At 43.5% G+C, this 21,811-nt stretch overlaps 1 protein-coding gene across 1 annotated transcript in view; it reads right to left on the reverse strand.

The window, feature by feature from the left end:
- The window catches only part of KCNH6 (potassium voltage-gated channel subfamily H member 6), a 290,292-nt gene that overhangs the window by 225,635 nt on the left and 42,846 nt on the right, over positions 1 to 21,811 (reverse strand). The gene's annotated exons all lie outside the window — the stretch shown is intronic.

The raw sequence follows: 21,811 nt of genomic DNA on the forward strand, positions 1-21,811 counted from the left end.
ACCTTCATCCACTCGCCTTTTCAATTATATATAAAACAGTTGGCAGCACGTGTCATTACATAATGTTACATAATATATCCCAGTGATTGTTAGTCATATAAGCAGGAGGCATTCTGTATATTTGTTAGACATTCACAATGTTGAAATGAGAATGTTGACATGGTCGTAATTTCGAAATTAAACATGTTGACATTTAGCATGTCATTGTTAGAATGTTACCATACTGTTTTTATTTTCTTTCTCTCCCTAGCCCCAATGGCTATCATAATGCTAAACAATATCGCTATTACTAGCCCTAAGCCTCATGGAAGTGTCGGCATTATGAAAATGTCAACATTTTTCCGATGTTGACATTCTGATGTCAACATTTTGCAGGACTCGACATTTTAGCCATGTCAACATCATCAATGTCGACCTCCTGTTGTGGACATTGTGAATGCTGACACAGTCATTGGAGATATGGTGACTGCATACTAGCAGGAGGTGCTGATGTGCTCATGTATTGAGTGGACCGGGCCATAACTAGGGGTGTACGAGCAGTGCCATCGCACAGAGTACAGGGCTCTGTGGTGGGCACTGTAGCCGCCCCATGGCCCTTGCTTCTGGCTAGCAGTGTGCTTGGCCCTAACCAAGTTGATGCCCTAGGCAAGATTCTGGCTGGTGCCCCCCCCAATGTGGGACCTAAGAAGGGGGCGTGGCCTCACCAAATAGGCATGACCTCATGACAGTGAGTGAGTGGGAAGGCAGAGGGTGTCAGTTTCCAGTCATCAAATCTCTCCCCCTTGTATGTCTCCAGCAATCCAGTCACCAGTCTATCTCTTCAACAAGCACTCATAATTTACCTACCTTTGCTGTCTTCCTTCTGCTTCTCTCTTCTGTGGGGCGCTTTCTGCTGTGAATGGAAGCTGCAGGAGCTGTATGAACAGCGCTGGGTTGTACAGGCTTTCTGCTGCTGCTGCTTGTCATATAATCTGACAGGCAATGGCGCAGCAGTGCCGGAAAGCCTCTACATCCCATCGGAGGACAGCCACTGTTAGTCAGTACTTCTGAAAGCTGGAGATGGCACAGCGTAACTTAGATGTCCAGCCAACCCAATTTCTGCTAGTCTTTTCCAGATGCCCCAAGGCTTTTCCAGATGCCCCTAGGCTTTTGCTTATGCTATCTATGCCTAGGGCCAACTCTGCTGTAACAGCAACCTGAAGCCAGTATCCCTGCTGCAGTGCCACCCTGAATGTCCTTTGGATGCTCCAGGCATGCACCCTGCATCCTTTACAGCCTCCCTGAGTGTCTCCAGGACGCTCTGGGCAGTGCTGAACCTCCTGGCGCTGGCAGTCTTGCCCCTTTGTTGTGATGTCATTATATCATCCAGTCAGGTGACATGGCCGGCGTAGTGCTTGCCTGTTACGGTACTGTGAATAGGGACTATTTTTAATACAGAGTTGTCTGGTACATTAGAATTACATGTATTGCCTTCCTCTGTTTGCTCTGTGGCAGTATTTCCAGAATGATAATTGAATTAAATTTAATTATGAATTGAAGTAAATATATGTATAACCACATTTTTACAAGGAGGTCTTTTTCATTACATTTATTTAAATCAATCTTTAAAAAAGTCATGATGACATCACAGATTATTAATACAGACACAGCCTGGATTGCTGTTTTACTTTTCATAAACATAAAGATCACTTTTATAAGAGAGACAAAGCAGGGATGTTTTTTTCCTCAGGAAGATTTAAAAACATCTTCTGAAACAGAAAGACATATTAAATCATGTTTCCAGGATTTCAAAAACAAGATAGCAAATAGCAAAGTAACCATGTTGGAAAATTATATTTATAAATATTAGAGATGTGCGTAGATGCCCATGTTTTGGTCTTGGATCTAAATAATAGTCATGTTTTGGTTTTATCAAAACCACCCTGAAGTGTTTTGGTTCAGTTTCGGTTTTCTGTTTTTGTTCCTATAGTATTAATAACATCAATAACATTCATTTCCAGTCAATTTTGACCACCTTACAGGACTTGAAGGAGGAACTTAAATGCAATCCAAAATACAAAATTACATTTTTTAGATCCAAGTTCTGAACTTTGTGACAAGACCCGAGTCAGGACTTGGTACTACTTGAAACCCCAAAGCGATCTGACTCGAAACCCCACTATTCGGGTGTATTTGATTTTCAGCAAAATTTTACTGCTCATCTCTAATAAATATACAGTGGCAAGATAAAGTATCTGAACTCTTTGGAACTACCTGTATTTCTGCATAAAATGTGATCTGATGCCAGTTACACGCTGGCTGATATATATTGTTCATATAGAGCCGTATTCAATTAGAGCGGATCCGTGATACTTTTCCACCTCCCAGACTTTTCGCCTACATCGTGTCTTTTGTAGGTGGAAAAGTATCGCGGCCGTGCGCGATAAACTCCGTATTCAATATGAAAGTACGCGAAAACGAGACCCGGCAAAACTTGAACAGGCGGAAAGTACTGTCAGATTTGGGGAAAACAGCCTGACACCCCCAAAAGATGCTCTGACATGGGGGTTCACTATGGTATCCCGCGATTTGGCTTGCTGAAGGTATTTGCTGTTTTTAAACGGGCTCAATAGCTGCTAGATAGCGTTTTTGTATATGTGGTGAAGAATATTATTCAGGAGTATTTTTTCCAGAAAATAAGTTATCCCAGCAAAGTTTTGGTACTTGAAAATGGGGGCCAGCATATTTAAAAGTTGCTAACGTTAAGTTAATAAAATCGTGAAAAATCCACCTGCCGCAAGCACCTGCAATCAAAAAAACACTTGGGGCATACTTGGGGACCCCCCCAGAGTCAAATTCGCTAGTTTTTAACTTTGTCCCCCAACATTTTTTTTTTCACCCCCAAATTCAAAGTGTTTTTTTTGTTGTTTTTTTTGACACAGTTTACCTTTGGGGGACTGTCTGAAGGATGCACGCGGTTCCCGCAATGTTGCATCCCAAAACCCCAATTCTGCGCTTTTTTCTGCCTGCTATTCATAGGCAAAACTTTTTTGCCTATTACATTGCACTGACTTTCCACCTAGGCAGAAAGTCTTTTAAATTGAATACGGAGTAAAACCCAAACAGGTGAAAATTACGTCATCGGCAAAAAGTTTCACTAAAAACACGCGAAAATGGCTTCAAATTGAATACGGCCCATAGCCGGTTAGTACTTACAACGACCAAACAATATCGGGCACAGAATACATTGAATATGACGTTACAAGTAGCATATTAAAATGGAATTTGCTGGGCCTTACAAAACTGTTTCAGCTTAGCAATGTTCATGGGATGTTCACTCCAAAAGACACATTTTCTACTATTGAAACAATTCAGTTGCTTCTGTGTTTTGGGTCATTGCCTTGTTGCATCACCAAACATCTGTTGAACTTCAGTTGTTGGACAGTTAGCCTTGCATTCTCCTGCAAAGTGTCTTGATAAACTTTTGGAATTAATTTTTCTGTCAACGAAAGCAAGCAGTCCAGGTCCTGAGATAGCAAAGCATCCCCAAACATTGATGCTCCTGCCACCCTACCTTACAATTGGGATGAGGATTTGATCTGGTATGCTGTGCCTTTTTTCTCCACACATTGGGGGAGATATATCAAAGCTTGGAGAGAGATAAAGTGTAGAGATACAAAGTACCAACCAATCAACTCCTTACTGTCCCTTTACAGTGTTTGAAAGAAGACAGTTACCAGCTGATTGGTTGGTACTTTATCTCTCTCCACTTTGTCTCTCTCCAAGCTTTGATACATCTCCCCATAGTGTTGTGTGTTCCTTTCAAACAACATTTTTTTCTTCATCTGTCCACTGAACAGAAGTTTTGGAACATCCAGAGGCTCTTTAGTGAACTTCAAACATGCAGCAATAGTTTTTATGGACAACAGTGGCTTCTTCTGTGGTTTCCTCCCATGAACACCGTTCTTGTTCATGGTCTTATGTACTGTACTCACAAACAGCCAAGCTTTCTGTAAGTCTTTAGCTGGTACTCTAGGATTATTCTTAACCTCTTTGAGCATTCTGAGCTGTTCTCTTGTAGTCATATTTGCAGGACAGACTCCTATGGACTATGAAGAATGGCAACAGTGCTGAACTTTCTCCTTTTATAGACCGTTTGTGTTACATGGTCTGATGAATATCAAGGCTTTTACAGATATTTGTGTAACATTTTCCAGTTGTATGCAAGTTAAAAGTTATAAGACAGTTGTCACAAGTATGCAGAATACATTAATTAACAGGTTTTGTAGAGAAAGGAGCAAAGCTTTTATTATACATCAGATTATAAAGGTAAATGGAACATTCAGTTTACAATGTAAAATTATCTGAACCTTACAGACAAATATATTGTACACTGTGAGTGAACTGGATATGAGAGAAGATGCGTTAACAAAGCCTAAGAAAACAGTAAACTAAAAAATATCAATGAGTAGACAGACAGCAGACACAGGGGTAATGCAGTCACAGCAATGTTGCAGCAATACTGAACTAACAATTAACAAACAAATTGAAGTCAAGCGCAATCCAAGATTCCAGCATCCAATGGTGCTTATAGTAGTCTTAGTAGGTATCTTACAGAATGTAAAGCAAATAATGGAAAAGGGGTAAGTAAGTCCTTGCAAAGATGGAAAAAAACAAAAAGAAAGTATAACACCCTGCCAAACCCCTCCCCAGAGCATATAATCTGTACGCTAGACAGTGAACCACTCCAATGACCACATTGTGTCCAGTAGTCCAAGGGTAGATTCATGTTACACTAAAAGCAATAACAGAATGAAGTCCAGCAGCTGGCATCACCAGAAGGCACCAGGCACTCAGAGGTACGTGCAGCAGGAGCAGAGCCGGCCCTAACCAGTTTGATGCCCTAGGCAAGATTTTGGGTGGTGTCCCCTAGCACCATCCCTAGATCCGCCTGTGACCCAGCACCCCTCTCCCAGCATGGCACCAATCAACCAGCAGAACAGATCACAGCAGCAGCCAGCAACATCCATCACCCCTCACCCATTGCAATACTCATCCACAGAGCTGTAACTAGACATTTTGGTGCCCTGTGCCAGCAAGAGCATTGGTGCCCTCACCCAGTTTGTCTCCCTGCAGACAGGCCCAGCCTGCTGGACTCCACAAAGGTCCATGTGAGGAGGAGCTGCTGTGGCTGGGCATGCCCACCAGCCCTCCTCCAGTGGCGACTTTTGTTACTGCCCGCTGCCCCCACTGTCTCTGCTCCCCGGTCCTGCTGCTGCAGGCTGTATGAGCTGCCGCCCAATCAGAGCTGTGCTGAGAGCTCCAATCGCGGTAGGACAGCAAGAGCAGAGGTGCCGTCCACCTGTCCCGGTCCCACCATTACCCGCTGTCAAGCTGAGCTGGCCCTGCACACACATACTCAATGTCACAGCGTATGAAAGATTCTCAATTTCTTAAGAATAAACTCTAATTTGCAGAGGCACGCAGGGCCGCCATCAGGGGGGGACTGCCGGGCCTGTAGTCCCAGGCCCGGACACTTGGGGGGCCTGACAGCTCCTATCTCACCACCACCACCACACAATAGCAGTGAGTGATTGACAGGTCCAGCCCAGGGACGCCCTCTCACTGCGCCTCCTACCAACACTGCTGCCAAACACTCAGGAGGCTTGCTCGCTCCTAGTAACGCCCGTTACTGCATTAAGTGGTGTAACGAGGGCGGAGCAAGTGGGAATGTTTCATGAACGCCGGTCTGGAGGCAGCACCAGTGCAGCGCTGGACTAGACATGCTAATGATAGCTGCATGCACCAATCGTGTCAATTGCCTACCAGAGCCCGATGCTGCTTCCTATAAAAAAAGCCGGTGCCGATGATCTCTCTGCAGCAGCAGCACCAGCACCACCTAGTTCCCGGCAGCGGCGCACTCATGACGTAATGATGAAGCGTCAATGCCTCAGAGGAGCTGCCCGGGAGAAAACAGAAGAAACAGGAAGAAGATCGCTTTCTTGGTAGGTAAGTAGGCTATAGTCCTGGTGGGTGGGGGGGCATGGTACTAATTGTGGGTGGGGAAAGGAGAGCCCTATCAGGAACATACAGGTGGAGGGGGAGCAGAGTGCACATTGTGGCAGTTACAGACGGGCTGTGTGTGAAGGGAAAGGGATAAGGACGGAGCACATTAAATAAACAACCAGTGTGGAGCTACTGTATGTAAAGGAAATAATAATGAGGAGGGGCAAAATAAAAAGGGGGGCACTATAATACAAATACGGACAGGGGGGCACTAGAGGAAAAATAGACAGGAGAGCACTGGAAGAATAATGCAGGACAGGGGGGCACTAGAATAATAATGCAGGACAGGGGGGCACTAGAAGAATAATGCAGACAGGGGCACTAGAAGACTAATGCAGACAGTGAGGCACTGTAAGTATAATACAGAGTTGTGGTGGGGCTGGGGGGGCCCTGCCTATTTTGTCAGTCCTGGGCCCCATATTTTCTGATGGCAGCCCTGGAGGCACGCAAAGTATTGGGAGCTGGCATGGCTCTATGTGACACTCAAATGTAAGAGTTTCCATGTGCCTGATGGTGGCAGTGGCTATGAGGTCTATTTACTAAGCCTTGGATAGAGATAAAGTGGATGGAGATAAAGTATCAACCAATCTGCTCCTGTCATTTTTCAAACACAGCCTGTAAAGTGACAATTAGGAGCTAATTGGATGGGATTTAGGGCTCTATTTATTAACATTATTTTTACTAAAATAAAGTGAAAAAGGGTGTTTTGACACCCTTTGCACATTATTTTAGTATCACCTATAGTTATTACAGGGCAATTGGAGTAGAATTCATAAAATTCTACTCCAACCCCTAAGTATCACTTATTTTTAGTAGGCAGATCGCATTTCCCATAATTGTAATGGGAAATGTGATCCGACCAAAGTTACTAAAAATGAATTGTGAAAAAAATACCTAGGGAGGCCCTGTGATAATAACGCCACCTGGAGGTGGCGTTATCCAGGGTCTCCCCCCGGTTACTGGACTCCTGTCCTGCTCTAACGGGGAGATCAGAGCCGGCAGCTGGTCCCAGTGATCAGCTGTGTGGTCTAAACAGACCGCAAGCTGATTACTGTAAAAAAAAAAAAAAAATTGTAAAAAAAAATTTTTTTTACCTGACTCCAAGGAGCGGTGTTCGGGGCTCCGGGTGATGTCCTTCCTCCGGTCAGCTGGTCTCCCATACTGCACTGCGGCCCAGTCATCAGGTGATCGGGTCCCTGACCGGAGGCATGGAGGACATCACCGGAGGCCCGGATAATCAGGTAAGTGTAATTAAGGGAGAAGGGGGTTGCGGGGGGAGGGGCGATCACAGGGGATCCGTGATCAGGGGGTGGGGCTTAGCGCCAGGGGCAGGGCTTAGCACCAGGGGTGGGTTAGTAGCGGCGGCCGGTTGGCGCATGTGCAGGCACTTTGCCACGGTATTTTTTTGCAAAAATACCATGACTAGTGTGCGGAGGGGGTTCTTGCGAGAAAGCTCTGTCCCTGCAAGGGATTTGTAGTAAATCCCTGTGATATTGCCTGAATTTGCAATGTGAATTCAGTCAGTAATATCACACTACAATCTGCATTCAATATGCGGATTGTAGTAAATAGAGCCCTTAATCTCCATCCACTTTATCTCTCTCCAAGGCTTAGTACATAGACCCCTTAACCTCTTATGATGTAGTATAGAATCTGTAACAGGTAGTTAGTGGCAGTGAAAAGGAATCTCCATATCCCACAGGTGGCAAAGTAAAATCATGCATTGTCAAGAGGAATCAGTGACTCATTTAATAGAATAATATCCATCCAGTAACAGGTGAGAAGAACTGAGTCAAATCTGAGCCACTAATACTGTATATGCAATTAACTTGCAAACACCAGATCCAGTAGTCATGTGAGCACATGGGGAGAGTATGGATCAAATATCTAGAGTTGATTGACTAGGGTGGAGAATCTGCCAGCTTTAAGGATTCATTAAATGCAGCCTTGGATGCCAAAACTTTCAGATCACAGCACAGGATGTGATGTCAGAGCACTTCAAACAATTGTTCTTCGATGCAAGAAAGAAGAAGGAGAGGGAGAAATGCAGGTGTGTGGCAGAGGGGCTGATAGGTCATTGCTGAGTCTGACGTCATTCATTGAGGAGCTAAAGTACTCTAAAGGCAGACATAGGAGCAGAGAGAGTAAACTGCATTTACAGATTTCTAAGAAATGAGAAAGGCTACAAGTCCGACAGACAGAGGTTGTCTTTCAGGACAAGCTGCACATTTAACAGAAAGAGCTGCCAACCTTACACAGAAAGCAACCAGTTAGTCACCAAATCTGGCAGTCTATCCGGAACAGCTGTAAAATTGTTGCAGCTAGATGCCAAACTATGAGAGAAAATCTGTCACTGCCAGAGAGTAAGCTGCCAAGTGTCCTGTACAAGCTGCAAGAGCAGCAGGAGTCCAGTCAAGAGATGTTTCAGTTGCCTGTATCTTTGCAATTTATCCAGGTTCCTGCTGCTGCTATTGCTGATAAATACTCTGTGTTGAGTTTTGGCGTGGAGAGTTGCTGGAGGACATTCCTGTGCTAAGCCCACATTTCCAGATTTGCACTCATCACATTCCACCATCAATAATATTTTTTTATGCACCAACACAAATTGTTCTATACATTAGATTGTTTTTTTTGGAAGTTACTGAATTTTTCAGAAATACATTTATTCTTTTTGCTGCAAATAACACGTCAAATAAAGTTTAACCAAAATGGGCAAAATTTTTTTTTTTCTTGCAGATGTAAGAAGGTTAACTAAAAGCAAAAGTGCATATATTATTTTTGTATACACAACACATGGTAATTCCTGCGGCCAATTAATTCCCCCAAAGTCTTCTCCCCTATTCTTTTCCAATATAATAATTTTTTTTAAAGCAACTTCCCCTCTATATCACTCCACTAGCCTGTGTCATTTAAACAGAGTACTTTAAGCAATATGATAATGATATATCACTTGATTCTTTTTAATCAGAGCCGAGTATATTACCCTAGTTAAGAGACAGTAAAAGTATCTTAACAACATTGCATTTGTTCATTCTTTTATTATACTGAAACTGCTTATGTCAATTGTCAATTATTATCTTTTTGTCTTATTGTTTTCAAGTATTACTCCTATGCATTATTATTCAGATAATTTGTTGCTTTTTTTTATATCCATTTATCTTTTATTTATAACTTGTATCAATATTTTCCGTTATAGTTTGTTGTACACTGCTCACTGCTTACCAGGTTTCCTTAAATTACAAGGCTTTAACATAAACTTGCCCAGTGGCTTATGCCCTTTACCTGTGAATAGTGTGTGTGTATGTGAGTTTCCACAAGTTACTTTTGGGGGGTCAGGCTGTGGTTTCTTGAGCCAACCCCTAGTGGACCTTGCAGCATGAAGTGAGGGAATGATTCGGGTGGAGGAAATGCACTAAATAGTCAGGAAAAGGTGATACAACACTAACTGAGAGGCTTAAAACCTCTCTCCCCATCATGTGCACTGAGGAGACTGTGCAGGCACTGCATACATAAGCAGGCATTTGAACACATAAGTAGGTTGAGGCCTTAATGGTGAAACTTGAGACATTTATTGCTGCTCTAAGCGGGGGATGCAATCATTCTTCCTTTTTTTTCGTTATATAATTGTATTTGTTTCCATTGTACACTAATAGATGTTGTTAATGCTGGAAAAGTACTTTGGCTTAGACAAAATGTCTAAATAAAACATACCCGACAATACAGCTGAGCGTAATAATGCTGGGAAAAGCTGAAGACATTGTTCAAATTAATATTTCTACATTATTGTTTGTAGGTTCAGAACTAATACTGGGAGAGTATTTTATGGTGGTCTGTAGGATGCTCCCTGTATTGTATGGCACTCACTATGAAGCCCTCTGTAGTTTATATTGATTTCTGTGTTGCAGTCTGTATTGTATATCAGTCAGTGGAATATGCCTGGTACAGTATACTGGTTCCTAATGTCTATCTTGCATCACTTACAATCAATGTGATTGTGTTGGTTCATCCTACATAAGATTTGGTCCCACTTAGGCGAGGCCGCTTTCACAACTTTTTAAAAATTCCCAATACTCCCCCTGAATGTAAAACAAAGCAATAACAAAACCTGTTCTTCAACAGTAATCATCAACTGATCCACCAAAATATTGTACTAATAAATAAAATACAACATACATGTAACATTGCCATTTATGTTCAAAACATTGTATACATTGGGAAATGTGGCATAGAGAGCTACTATGGTGTGCTATGGTCTGACACATATCCTTTATATGATGCTCCATGTACTGTAGTACTGGATATTGATGTAGGGCAGGACTAAGCACAAGCCTCCAAATGCTCAGTGTGGTATGTAAGAATATATACAAAAAAGCCCAAACAATTACATTACAGTAAAATGTAACATATTTTAATGGGGCCTGTAATACGTCTATATAAACAACACTCATGCTCAGATGCATCTAATTAGCAGCATTGTCAATTAACATTATTTTAAAATGTTAGGAAATAAGATTATTTTATTATCTTTGAAAACTGGTTCTCTTCACATTAGCAGTATTTAAAAAAAAAAAAAACAATAAAAACAAATGACTATGTTTCTCCATATTTATTGAAGATAAGAAGCCATTTGCAAAATCAACCAATCAATAAAGCAATCAATCTTTTGATCTGAGCTATGCAAATAAAAGAAATGGTGCACTTTAACCCACTAGTACAACAAGACGTAACTGTTCATGATGCTGCCCGATGCTTTCGTGCACTAGCCAGTTCTATCTTGTTGAATTTCAATGCTACTCTACTTGAGGTACTCTACTGCGCCTGCACAGGAATGAGCTGTCACTGGCAGCCTGTGGTCTCTCTGCAATGGTGTGGGATCCTAATGACTAGAATATATACCCTACGCATAGAAGTCACATTTTCTACCTGCCCAGAACCATCAGTGATGGCAGGAGGACAATGAGGCATACTTGCCTACTTTTGAAAAAGCATTTCAGGGAGATTGTGAAAGCAACACCTGTGAGCACTGTGGTAAAGTGGACGTGTACTGCTACATCTGGGGGGCGTCTTATAAAATTCACTTACATCCAAATATAAATGAGCCCCAAAGCAGTTGCTAAGCTCTACGTGTTGATGAATACACACTGATACTTTTCAGGGCTTGCTCATGTGTTCTGTTTTACAAGGGGTTCCATATAAGTGTCCAAGAGAAATGTTCTATCAAAATGTATGTAGCCATAGGGAGTATTGTGCCTTATAACCAATGCAGGGAAATGAAGCCGATTATAACATTTGAATGTATATATCTCTGATTTCTTTTTTCCCCAAGAATATAACAGCTACATAATGGGGGTAAGAAGCAAACAGGGAGATAGTTAGACTCTTTAGGGAGATTGCTACTATTTCAGGGAGTTTCCCTGATAATCAGGGAGAGTTGGCATGTACTGGATGCAGTGAGGTCTCGGATTAAGAAAAAGAGAGGATTTATACTCTTTGCCCCTACTGTAAGAGCATGTGTAGCATACTGAAATAAAAAATGTTTCTTATATGAGCCAATACAAACATGGCTATTACCATTTAGTAATTTTCCATGAGAAAACAGGTGTTCTTTTACTTAAATAAGAAGTTGCAATATTGTAATGTTGTTTTGAACGTACAGCATGTCATCTCTCAACTTTTGTTTTAATATATACTTGCCTACGTCTACGTTTCCATTCTCTCCCAGAGGAAAGATGCAGCTGACTAGAGATGGGGGCTGCGCCCAATGCTACTCATCACTAGGCCCGAATGGCGCAAATCGTGGTGTAGATTGAGAGGGGACAGGGCCAGTATGCTGTGATTTTCATAAAATCATGTCATATTGGCACGGCCCCCTCCCTGTTTACCTGCGATTTGCAGCATTATCATCCCATTAGTGCTCAATTTGCTAGGAAGTGAGAAGGATGCGGGAGGGCCGCCTACTATTGCACAGGTCAGGAGGCTGCCTGCAAATTCAGGAGTCTCACGGAGATTTCCGGGTGAGTAGGAAAGCATGTTTCAATGGCAGGAGTGTTGAAAACGCTGACTTGTATGTTCATGTAGTAGCAAAGCAAATCGGGGCTCCTAAAGCTTGCTTTGCCTGGTAAGCACAGTAATGACTTGCTTATAAAGATAATAATACAATATAACATTTAAAATGAAAAAAATTGAACTACAAGTAAATCCTCAAGCCTGGTATGACCGCTATTTCATTGCTCTCAGGAGATCACTATTGTAACATAGGGCAAATATGTTAGTGTATACAGCAGCAAACCCCACTATTCTTATTTGATAAGGAACCAGCGGTGTCATCTGCAGTGATTGTTGTTCAAGCCATGGCAGGTCCTCAGACGACATCATTTCAAGCCATGGCGGGTCCTCAGACGACATCATTTCAAGCCATGGCGGGTCCTCAGATGACATCATTTCAAGCCATGGCGGGTCCTCAGACGACATCATTTCAAGCCATGGCGGGTCCTCAGACGACATCATTTCAAGCCATGGCGGGTCCTCAGACGACATCATTTCAAGCCATGGCGGGTCCTCAGACGACATCATTTCAAGCCGTGGTGGGTCCTCAGACGACATAATTTCAAGCCATGGCGGGCTCTCAGACGACATAATATTGGTAGTTGACTAGAGATGGGGACAGGGCCACTAAAACTCACATTTCTTTAATCCTGGATTTCCTTTAGAACACACTGCAATTATTTACCTACTTTCCTTGCAATATCCAGGTGACTCACAAGTTCCAGGGAGCTCACCCAGACTCCTGACAAAGTAGGTCAACCTACTGAGCAGTGTGTGGTTCCGTGATAATACGATTCACAGTGTCATGTCCCCCCCCCCCTCACCCCCTGCCTGGTTCTACCCCTTTGGCATCTCCTGGGCAGCCTGCAAGTATGATAAAAGTCATATTTTCAGTTTGAATGGTGGTTTTCTATACCCCTTTATAATTGTAATCCAAGGGCAACTTCCCCTAATGTCCTTCGTGTAGTCCAACACTGTATGGTGCAATACCCATAATTTATATCTTCAAAGTAACAGGAATAACTTAAAATCCATATACGTTAGGTTAATCACAGTTTACACAACCAGCCAGCAACATATTAAAATAATAATAATAATCTAACAAATGAATAAACGTGCTGCTGATTCTGAATAGAAGTTAGAGTGTTTCCCACAGGACTTGTAAGAGTTAAGCATCTCAAACAGGCGTCTGAAAGGTTAATGTACAAATACAGCTAACAACCACTACCATCCATGTTGGGTAAAGCATCCTGCCTGATCCTGCTGCATCCCTGCATGCGTGGGGTAAGCCATCTGTTACCTTCACCACTGGATATAATTAAATGGACAACTGAAACAAAAGTGGGACTGGTACATTAGCAGCTGTCACCTAAGTTTGTACACACTCCCAGGAAGTTCATTTTTCATGGTCTCTCAGGTGCTAAGCTACAGTATGAGCACTAGCCCTTCCGCATGCATTTATTTCTACTAAAAGTTATACAGATTTAATTTCCCTGGTATAGCTACAGTTTGTGTTTGAATACACAAGGTCCAAGATTAGACTTCTCCAATGCTGTAAATATTATGCTGCTTAGAAGCCATTCAGAGAGTCTGTCTGCATTGCTGCTACTTTTCTCCATGGTGCTGTACTGGCACAGCATAGCTCGCTCGGCAGAACAGGCACAACTTTAAAAAATAAAATATATGATATATCTATGTATGTATGCATATATGATGTCACATTGTTTCTACATTGTTTCAATCAATTTGTGTGTTAGGAACGGACCCCAATAATTAACATACTAACTCGACGCGAGCGCTGGAGCAATTCATCACCATTCATCATTCATCCGAAAATCCGAAAATCAGCTGTCTCCCCAAAGGACTTCACTGCTCCTTTCGGAGTAGTGACACTAGTGTGCATGCATGACCTACAGGTCATGCATGTGCACAAAAGCCTGGCGTCCGGTGGAAGGAGCCGGATGGGGTGGAAGGATCCGAAAAGGATTCCTCTTCACAACCCAGGACTCCTTCCCATAGGGAAGGAGTGGGTTGCAGCAGCAAATGCCACCTGAAGATGGCGAAAGCTTCTGCAGTCAAGCTCCGAAAATATAGTATTTTCGAAGCTTGATGAATTCTGTCCCCTTACTAGTGTATGGGGACAGCGGGGCATTCCGGGAGAAAAAGGTAAGCTTATATCTGTGATATCTTCTCCTGCATTACCTTTTTCATTTTCACCTGCTTTTGTAGAAATTAAGTGATGATGAATAGACCCCTTACTGTCTTGTAATGCGAGAAGGGTGTGTGTATGTATGTATCCTACGTACAGACTTTTAGGCTGCCCCCTCTCTGCTCACAGCAGGCGGGCTGTGCGGGGAGCATGGCGGCTCAAATGTGTTATCGTGGCCCGCCCCCTGCTGTAGAGAGCTGATATTACAGGCACTGTAAAGCGGGGGGCGGGGATAAGATGATGCGATTCAGCGCGAATCACATCATTGCCCTCCCCGGACTGCCCACTTTTGCTCAGTATGTGGGCGGCCATGGCAGGGTTGCGACACCCAATTTTTGGGAGAGTAGGTATGCACACAGTATTATATATATATTTATACTATATACACAGTATATATAACATTCAACAACAATTAAAGGTCCAAGTTATGGAGGGTATGTTTGTAGTTAGTACCCATGCTGCAAATGTCAGTACAGGGTACTGCTCTTTAAAGAGACGAGACGCGTTGTGACTTACCTGGACTTCAACATATTGGAGAGATAAGTGCTATTATTTTTTTACTTCTGCATGTTTGCTACTTACCATATACTATTATATTGTTTTCATTGTTGTAAAATGCAATTTTAAAATCTTAGTAAACCTGAAAATTGTTATTGCTGGATTGTACTGGGTTATCTCATTTATTGCTATTTTGCACAGTTTTATCACAGGATTTTGTTATTGTTGTTATTTAAGCACTATTACATGCTGGTATCCTACTTCGATTTTGATGTATTGAATTTTTGTGTGACTTACCATCACATTTTGCTGGTGACTAGAAACCACCAATTACACTGGGAGTGCACTAAATCATGTTATGTATGGTACATTTATATATTAATCAAATTATATAAAATTGCACTGTGTGCAACTATTTAAAGGTACATAGGCACCCAATTTATCATATTATATTATTTATATTATAGCTAATATAATTATTACATCAACACACCGCTCCAACCAATTTGCATTATGCGGTCAATTAATTTATACAAAACCAGGTGAAAATGAATACCCTAGCATGGGGCCCTAAATTTATCAAGCTCCAAAAATACAATATTTTCGGAGCTTGACTGCAGGAACATTCGCCATCTCCAGATGGCATTTGCTCATGAACATCACCGGAGTCCCGGCTTGCAAAGAGGGATCCTTTCGGATTCCTCTGCCCCATCCAGCTCCTTCCGCTGGTCGGCTGGGCTTTGTGCACCTGTGTGAACTCAGGGCCTCATTCAGACCCGCTCGCAAGCGCTGAGCGCTCGCAAGCGGGTCGATGTTGATGGGCTCCGGGGCTCACTACAAAAGGGGCGGCTGTCGATGGGTGGAGGGGTAGCTGGCCAAACGGAGGCGTTCCCGAAGGAACGCCTGCCATTTGGGGGCGGCCCCACTGACATCACGAGTGATGTCAGTGGTGAGCTTCGGATCTATTAGAGCCAAAAGCTCACTGGGGCTTGCAGCAGATGAGACCCTATCACAGGGGTCTCGTCGCAATCCCCGATGGTCTTGACCATCGCGACCATCAACCTGGCCGCTCACTAAAGCTGTGGGTGGTCACCCACAGCTTAGCGAGCGGCCAGGAGGCCGGCTCTTTAGAGAGAAGCAGTCGCCCTCATTCAGAGCGAGCACTCGCATTTTGTGAGCGGCTCTGAATGAGGTCCTCGGTGCTAAGTTTCACTGCTTCCCAGTCACTGGAGGCATCAGTGGTCCCAGTAACCACTGTCGGGTGCACCAAGAGGGAGGGAGTGGGTATTAATTACCCGGGCATGGGCTTGCTGCAGGGGCCCGGTGAGGACCCTGGTCCGGAGTCACCCCCTCCCTCTTACATCACAGCAGCCCAGCACACGCTGCTGTTTGCTGGGCTGCACTGGGAGGCTGCTCGTGGCTGCTAAGCAGCAGTCTCCTATGCCTTGTATTGTATCTCAGCGGCTTAATCAGACTGTCTGAGGAAGCCGCTTAGATACAATACAAGGCGGGGAAACACATTACAGGCTCCCTTATTTGATCTCCACACATCTGTGCAACAAGAAAATGCCCTGTTGAACTGCCTCTGTGAGAAAATCACACTAGGAACTGGATGTGAGTACTCTCCACGTAACTGAGTAACTTAGATCGCTGTTAAATATCCCTGAACACAAAGATAGGTGTATGGGCTACAGTGACAGTACCTGGGTTTTTATACCCTTTTCAAAACAGCACAAGTGGATTGATAACTTTATTCAAGAGACTCTCCCAGTGAAGGCAAATGCTTTGCAAGATCTTGTGAAACCAATCAAAGTGGTTATGTCAATTAAGTTTCTTCAAACTGTGGATTGGATCTAATACAGCGACCTATCCATCTAACTAAATAAGGTGGCGATTCTATCTCACTGTTTTACGACCTGAAAGAAATGATAATTAAGGCAACAGAGGGTATATATTGAGATATACTCATAAAGAAGTGTGGAGTATTTTAAAAAATGTAAAGTTTACCGGAACCTCTGTGAAGGTTATGACTGTGTTTTTCAGCTGTTTAACCATACGCTCAGATTAAGCCTGAATTATTTTTAGATATTTTAAATTTTTATATTGTCCTATATGCATTGTATTTTATTGTGTCTTTGATATGGCAATATCATTATATGTTAATAAATTGTATTGATAACAATTAAGGTGAGAAGTTTCAAATTGGTGGCGCTCCCTATATACATACCTTTCTGCATAGAAAGAACCCTGTTTTGTTTTTTTGCAATATTGAAAACAAAAATACAAGATTCTTGCTGCTTTTACAAGTGATGTCTCGTTGTCTAATTAATTCAAGAAGCTTCAATACAATAACCAAACTGTAATATTTTCATTATGGTAAATTGGGCAGTTTCTTCAAGGGAGAGATATGCAGGTATCAAGGCTTGCAAAGAGATAAAGTGGAGCAGTTGCCTAATGCACCACTACTCCGTCCCACTCTCCGGCACCCTCCAGCTGCGACCCATCCTCTATACCATCAGGCCGGTACCGCATCCTTACCTGGAGCAACATTATTATTATTGCCGTGAGATGAGCCAGTCCATGTGAGTAATTCATTTACAGGAATGCCCACATGCTATCTGGACCACCGTGTCTACCTGACTGACCTTTTTTATATACACCTGATCATCTATACTAACACTATATACGGCTGTATAATTACTGTCATTTTAATAATACCCATTTAATTTAATACCCTTACTTCAATCCGTCTCCCACTGGCGGCTCCTATATTGAGACATGAACTGTATTTTTTCATCTACACTATTTACTACCTTGGAGCTTCAAAATTTTCCTTTATTGGGAACAGACATTCACTTGTTCTATACAATCAATCTATTGCTACATTTGTGGCAGTTGATACAATATAACATTTGTATCCATGAATACTATTGATGCATAGTTATTTTTATATTTATATATGTCTATATTTTATTTAGTTTTCTTGCTATAGCATTGTTTATTTATATTTATAATAAAAGATTCATGCATTTCATGTTTATGATTCTTATGTGTTGCTAGCGCCATTCCACCTATATCTGTTGTATTTTTTGGGCACCTTTGTGCTCATTGGGAGTGATGGCATACTCCCAGGTGGTGGGTAGCTGCTTGCACAATATTGTAGTAACGTAATAGCTGGTTCACATTTCCTTTTTGGCACTTCGTAAATTTCTATACCAGTTGCCTAAAGCAACCAATCAGCTTCTGGTGCCTATTCATCATCAGATAATCTGATGATTAAGTAATCATCTCGCTGCGAGGGATACTTAAGGAGCCAACTCGCAGTGGGGGAAACGTGCAACCGAGGGAATTCATCATTGATCTGGTGCGGGGACAGCTGCTCCGAAAAGCAGCTGTCCTCTCAGTTAGTATCGCAGCTACAGACAGGGGTGCCGAGAGGGGAGAGAGTGGGTACAAATTACCTGGGCCCGGGCTCTCTTTCATCACAGCAGCCCAGCACACACTGCTGTGTGCTGATCTGCACTGGGAGACTGCTCGCGGCTGCTATGAAGCAGCCACAGCAGTCTCCTATGCCTGTGGGGGAAGCGATCAAGCTGATCTCATCCCACACTGGTTATGCGCCGAGCTGAGGGTGCTGAAAAACTTGTTTTGTTTTTCTTGAAGGGAGCGTGGCCACGCGTCCCGCGATTAGGCCATGCCCCCTTTACCCCGGCCCGCCGCGGCTCTCGTCGGGCCTGGCTACAGATGTAGCTGCGTTACTTACCTCCTCCCCGTCGGCCCGGCTACACATGCGCACAACCGCCAGGGAGCTAGTGAGGAGGCGGCAGAGGGATCCGCTCGGATCCCTCTTCGCATTCCTCGGAACTGCTTCCCATAGGAAGGAGCGGGGATCCGAGAACAAGCGCCGTCTGAAGATGGTGCTTGCTCTCGGAAGCAAACGGCGAAAACTTTTAGTTTTCGGCATTTGCTGAATATCAGGGGTCCTTTTCGGACCCCTGATGAATGGCCCGGTAACTAAAATATGCGGAAATTACCGTTTCTGCATAGTTACCGGGGCATTTAGTTGTGATGAATAGGCTCCACTGTCATTTATCTAGCACAGTTTATGAAATGACCGTTAGAAGCTGATTGGTTGCTTTGGGCAACTGCGCCACTTTTTCTCTCTCCAAAGCTTGATACAACTCCCTGCATGAGAGTCTGACTGCATGAACCTCACTTATCAAGAAATTCAGATACATCCTTTTGAATGTCTGGAAAAGTCACTCTTCTCTCAAAATAGATTGGGTTAAATCTGTACCTAACTCAGAAATGTGTGGCTGTGGTGGAAAGGGGTGTAGAATGATGAGGTAGTATTTTTTATTTTGCTTTCTTTTTAAACAAGGAATTTCCCTTTGCTGGGTTACCTGCTCTTTATGAGTCAGACTGACGTAACCAGCTTGTGCTGCTAAAACTTGGGATTCTCTCATTTCTATGGGAATGCATTACATGTATTGTATCAGTTGTTCCCGAACTGTTATTTGGAAGCTGAATGTGAAATCAAAGCAAGGAAATAAAAAGCACTGATCACATATCTGAAATCACTTCTTTAAGTTATTTATAAACTACATTCCTTCTTGTTCTCCGAAAGCATCTGCTCCAGCAGCATCTGTGTTCTTTCCTTTTATAAATATATATATACTATAGACATGCGGAAGATTATGCAGTTAAAGCTGGGCTGGTTGTACCACAGAATGAAATATGACATACTTATAATAAGATAACTTAACAACAAATTAATACATTGTCAACATTTTCAAGGCAAGGCATACAACCTAGTGGCCTATGTATCATTGGTGGCAGTGGTGGTCCTGATTTCCTTATCACTCATATAATGGTAATCTATACTAATATAATAAAAATGTTGTGTTTTTTCTGTTTGTTCTTAAGTTGGTGCAAAAACTACCGATTTTCATGAAAACTGCATCATTTTGTAGTGGAAACTCCTAGAAATAACCTGCACTTTGTTTCATCTTGATCTGTCAAGTTAAAGCTGAGCAAATACAAAAACCACATTTATTGACATCATCAATGCAAGAGACAGGTGTGTCACCATGCGCGCGGCTGGTAAGGGGGCGGGAGGAGAGCTGCTTTGGACCTGCGTTCACTTGAACAGTATAAGCTACATAGCGGTCTGTGCCCAGGGCACATAGTGACATTGGTGCATACTTGCCGACAAGCTGGCTATGCCATCCGGGGGGAGGCAGCCAGGTCAGTTCAGCGGGGGGGTTGGTAAGGGGCTTGACGCGGTATTGAGAACAGAGCGCGGATATGTCTGTGTGATTGCACCATCGTGGCCCCACCTCCGCTACACAATGCCGATATTACCGTCACTGTGCAGCAGGGGGCGGGGCCAAGTTGATGCGACTCAGCATAGATCGCGTAATCGGCTCCCCCGAAATGCTGACTTGTATTCTATAAGGGGGAGACTGCGTGGGGGGATGTGGATGGTGGCGGTCTGCGGGCAGGTGGCAGTTGGCCGGGTGACTTGCCCACTCTTCTGGGCGGCTGGGAGTGCCACCCGATTTTTGGGAGCCTCCCTGCTGCTCCGGGAGAATAGGCAAGTATGCATTGGTGTGAGTGAAGGGTGAAGGAGCTGCTGCCACCAGTCTGTATAGCGCTGCTGGTCACGTGGGCCACTCCCGCGACAGGGCCCCTGTGCAAAGCAATACAACTATAACACGTCAAATAACAAAACATATTAGCAGAAGCGATTTCATTGTGGGCGAAGCAACAGCTACAGTAGTAATAGATTAGCATTTTTAAGAATGTATTCAGTGGCACCAGCAGGCATACTGTACTTCCAAACCGTCCCAATTTCAGCGGGACAGTCCTACTTTTCGGGCACTGTCCTGCTGTCCCACCCACAGGCTGCAGTGTCGTCCTGGAGTGGAGGCAGCCTGTCACTGCTGCCCTACATAGCATCATCCGCACTAGGAGAGGCTGGATGCTTCCAGAGTGCTGTGCAAGGCCCAAGCTTGACAACAATAGAGGCATGATGCACAGTCACACTTCCAAAATATGTGGTGCAACAGGGTGTGTGGCCTCACGCATTATAAGGCCACGATCACACATGCATAAAAGTCCCATTACCGTCCTTCCCAATGTTGGGAGTTTTGTGCAGGGTCAGTCCCTCTCCTACTATGGGTGCTGCGTTGTTCCTCTCCTGACACTCCCCTCCTTCCCTTTCTAAACACATGTCTGGCCCTCTGGTGAGTGAGCACTGCCACAATTAGGCCCCTATTTACTACAATCCACCTTTCAAATGAGGTTGTAGTGTAAAATTTTCCCCTAAATTCACATTGTGAATTTATCAAATATCACAGGAATGTATGAAGATTTGCATGCAGGGACTGAGCTTACGAGTAAGCCCTGTCCTTGCAAATCTTCTCCGCATACTTCCCACTGTATTTTTCACAAAAATACACACTAATGTGGCCGCGCATTTGCCGCCACCGGCTAGTGCTACCCCCCTCACCACCCCTTGCCCCTTTGCTTACACTTACCTGCCCGGTGAGCAGTGAGTTCTCTCCTATGGACAGCTGGTCTCGGGGCTCCTGGTCTGTGACTCCGGTCAGCTGATGTGTTCCGGCATTTCAGGTCACAGCACAGCTGACAGGATTGCAATGCAGGAGCCCAGCGAACAGCTGACCGGAGGAGAGAACTTACCAATCACAGGACCCCTGGGAGCAGGTAAGTGTTTGTTTGTTTTTTAACTATTTTTATTTCTATAGTGAGATCAGCATGTGGTCTATTTAGACCACAAAGCTGATCACAGGGACCATCTCCTGACTCTACTCTGACTGTGAGAGCAGAGCAGAAGTCGGGGAAACTCTATTTTTTCACGATTCCCCCTAGTATATTTTAAGCAGATCGCATTTCCCATTACAACTTAAGTATGGGAAATGTGATCTGCTTGCTAAAAAAAAAATGCGAATTAAAGGGCTTGGAGTCGTTTTTCACAAAAACGGCTCCAAA

This window comes from Taudactylus pleione, unplaced genomic scaffold, assembly GCF_031769625.1.
Source record: "Taudactylus pleione unplaced genomic scaffold, aTauple2 ptg000102l, whole genome shotgun sequence".
Lineage (NCBI taxonomy): Eukaryota > Metazoa > Chordata > Amphibia > Anura > Myobatrachidae > Taudactylus > Taudactylus pleione.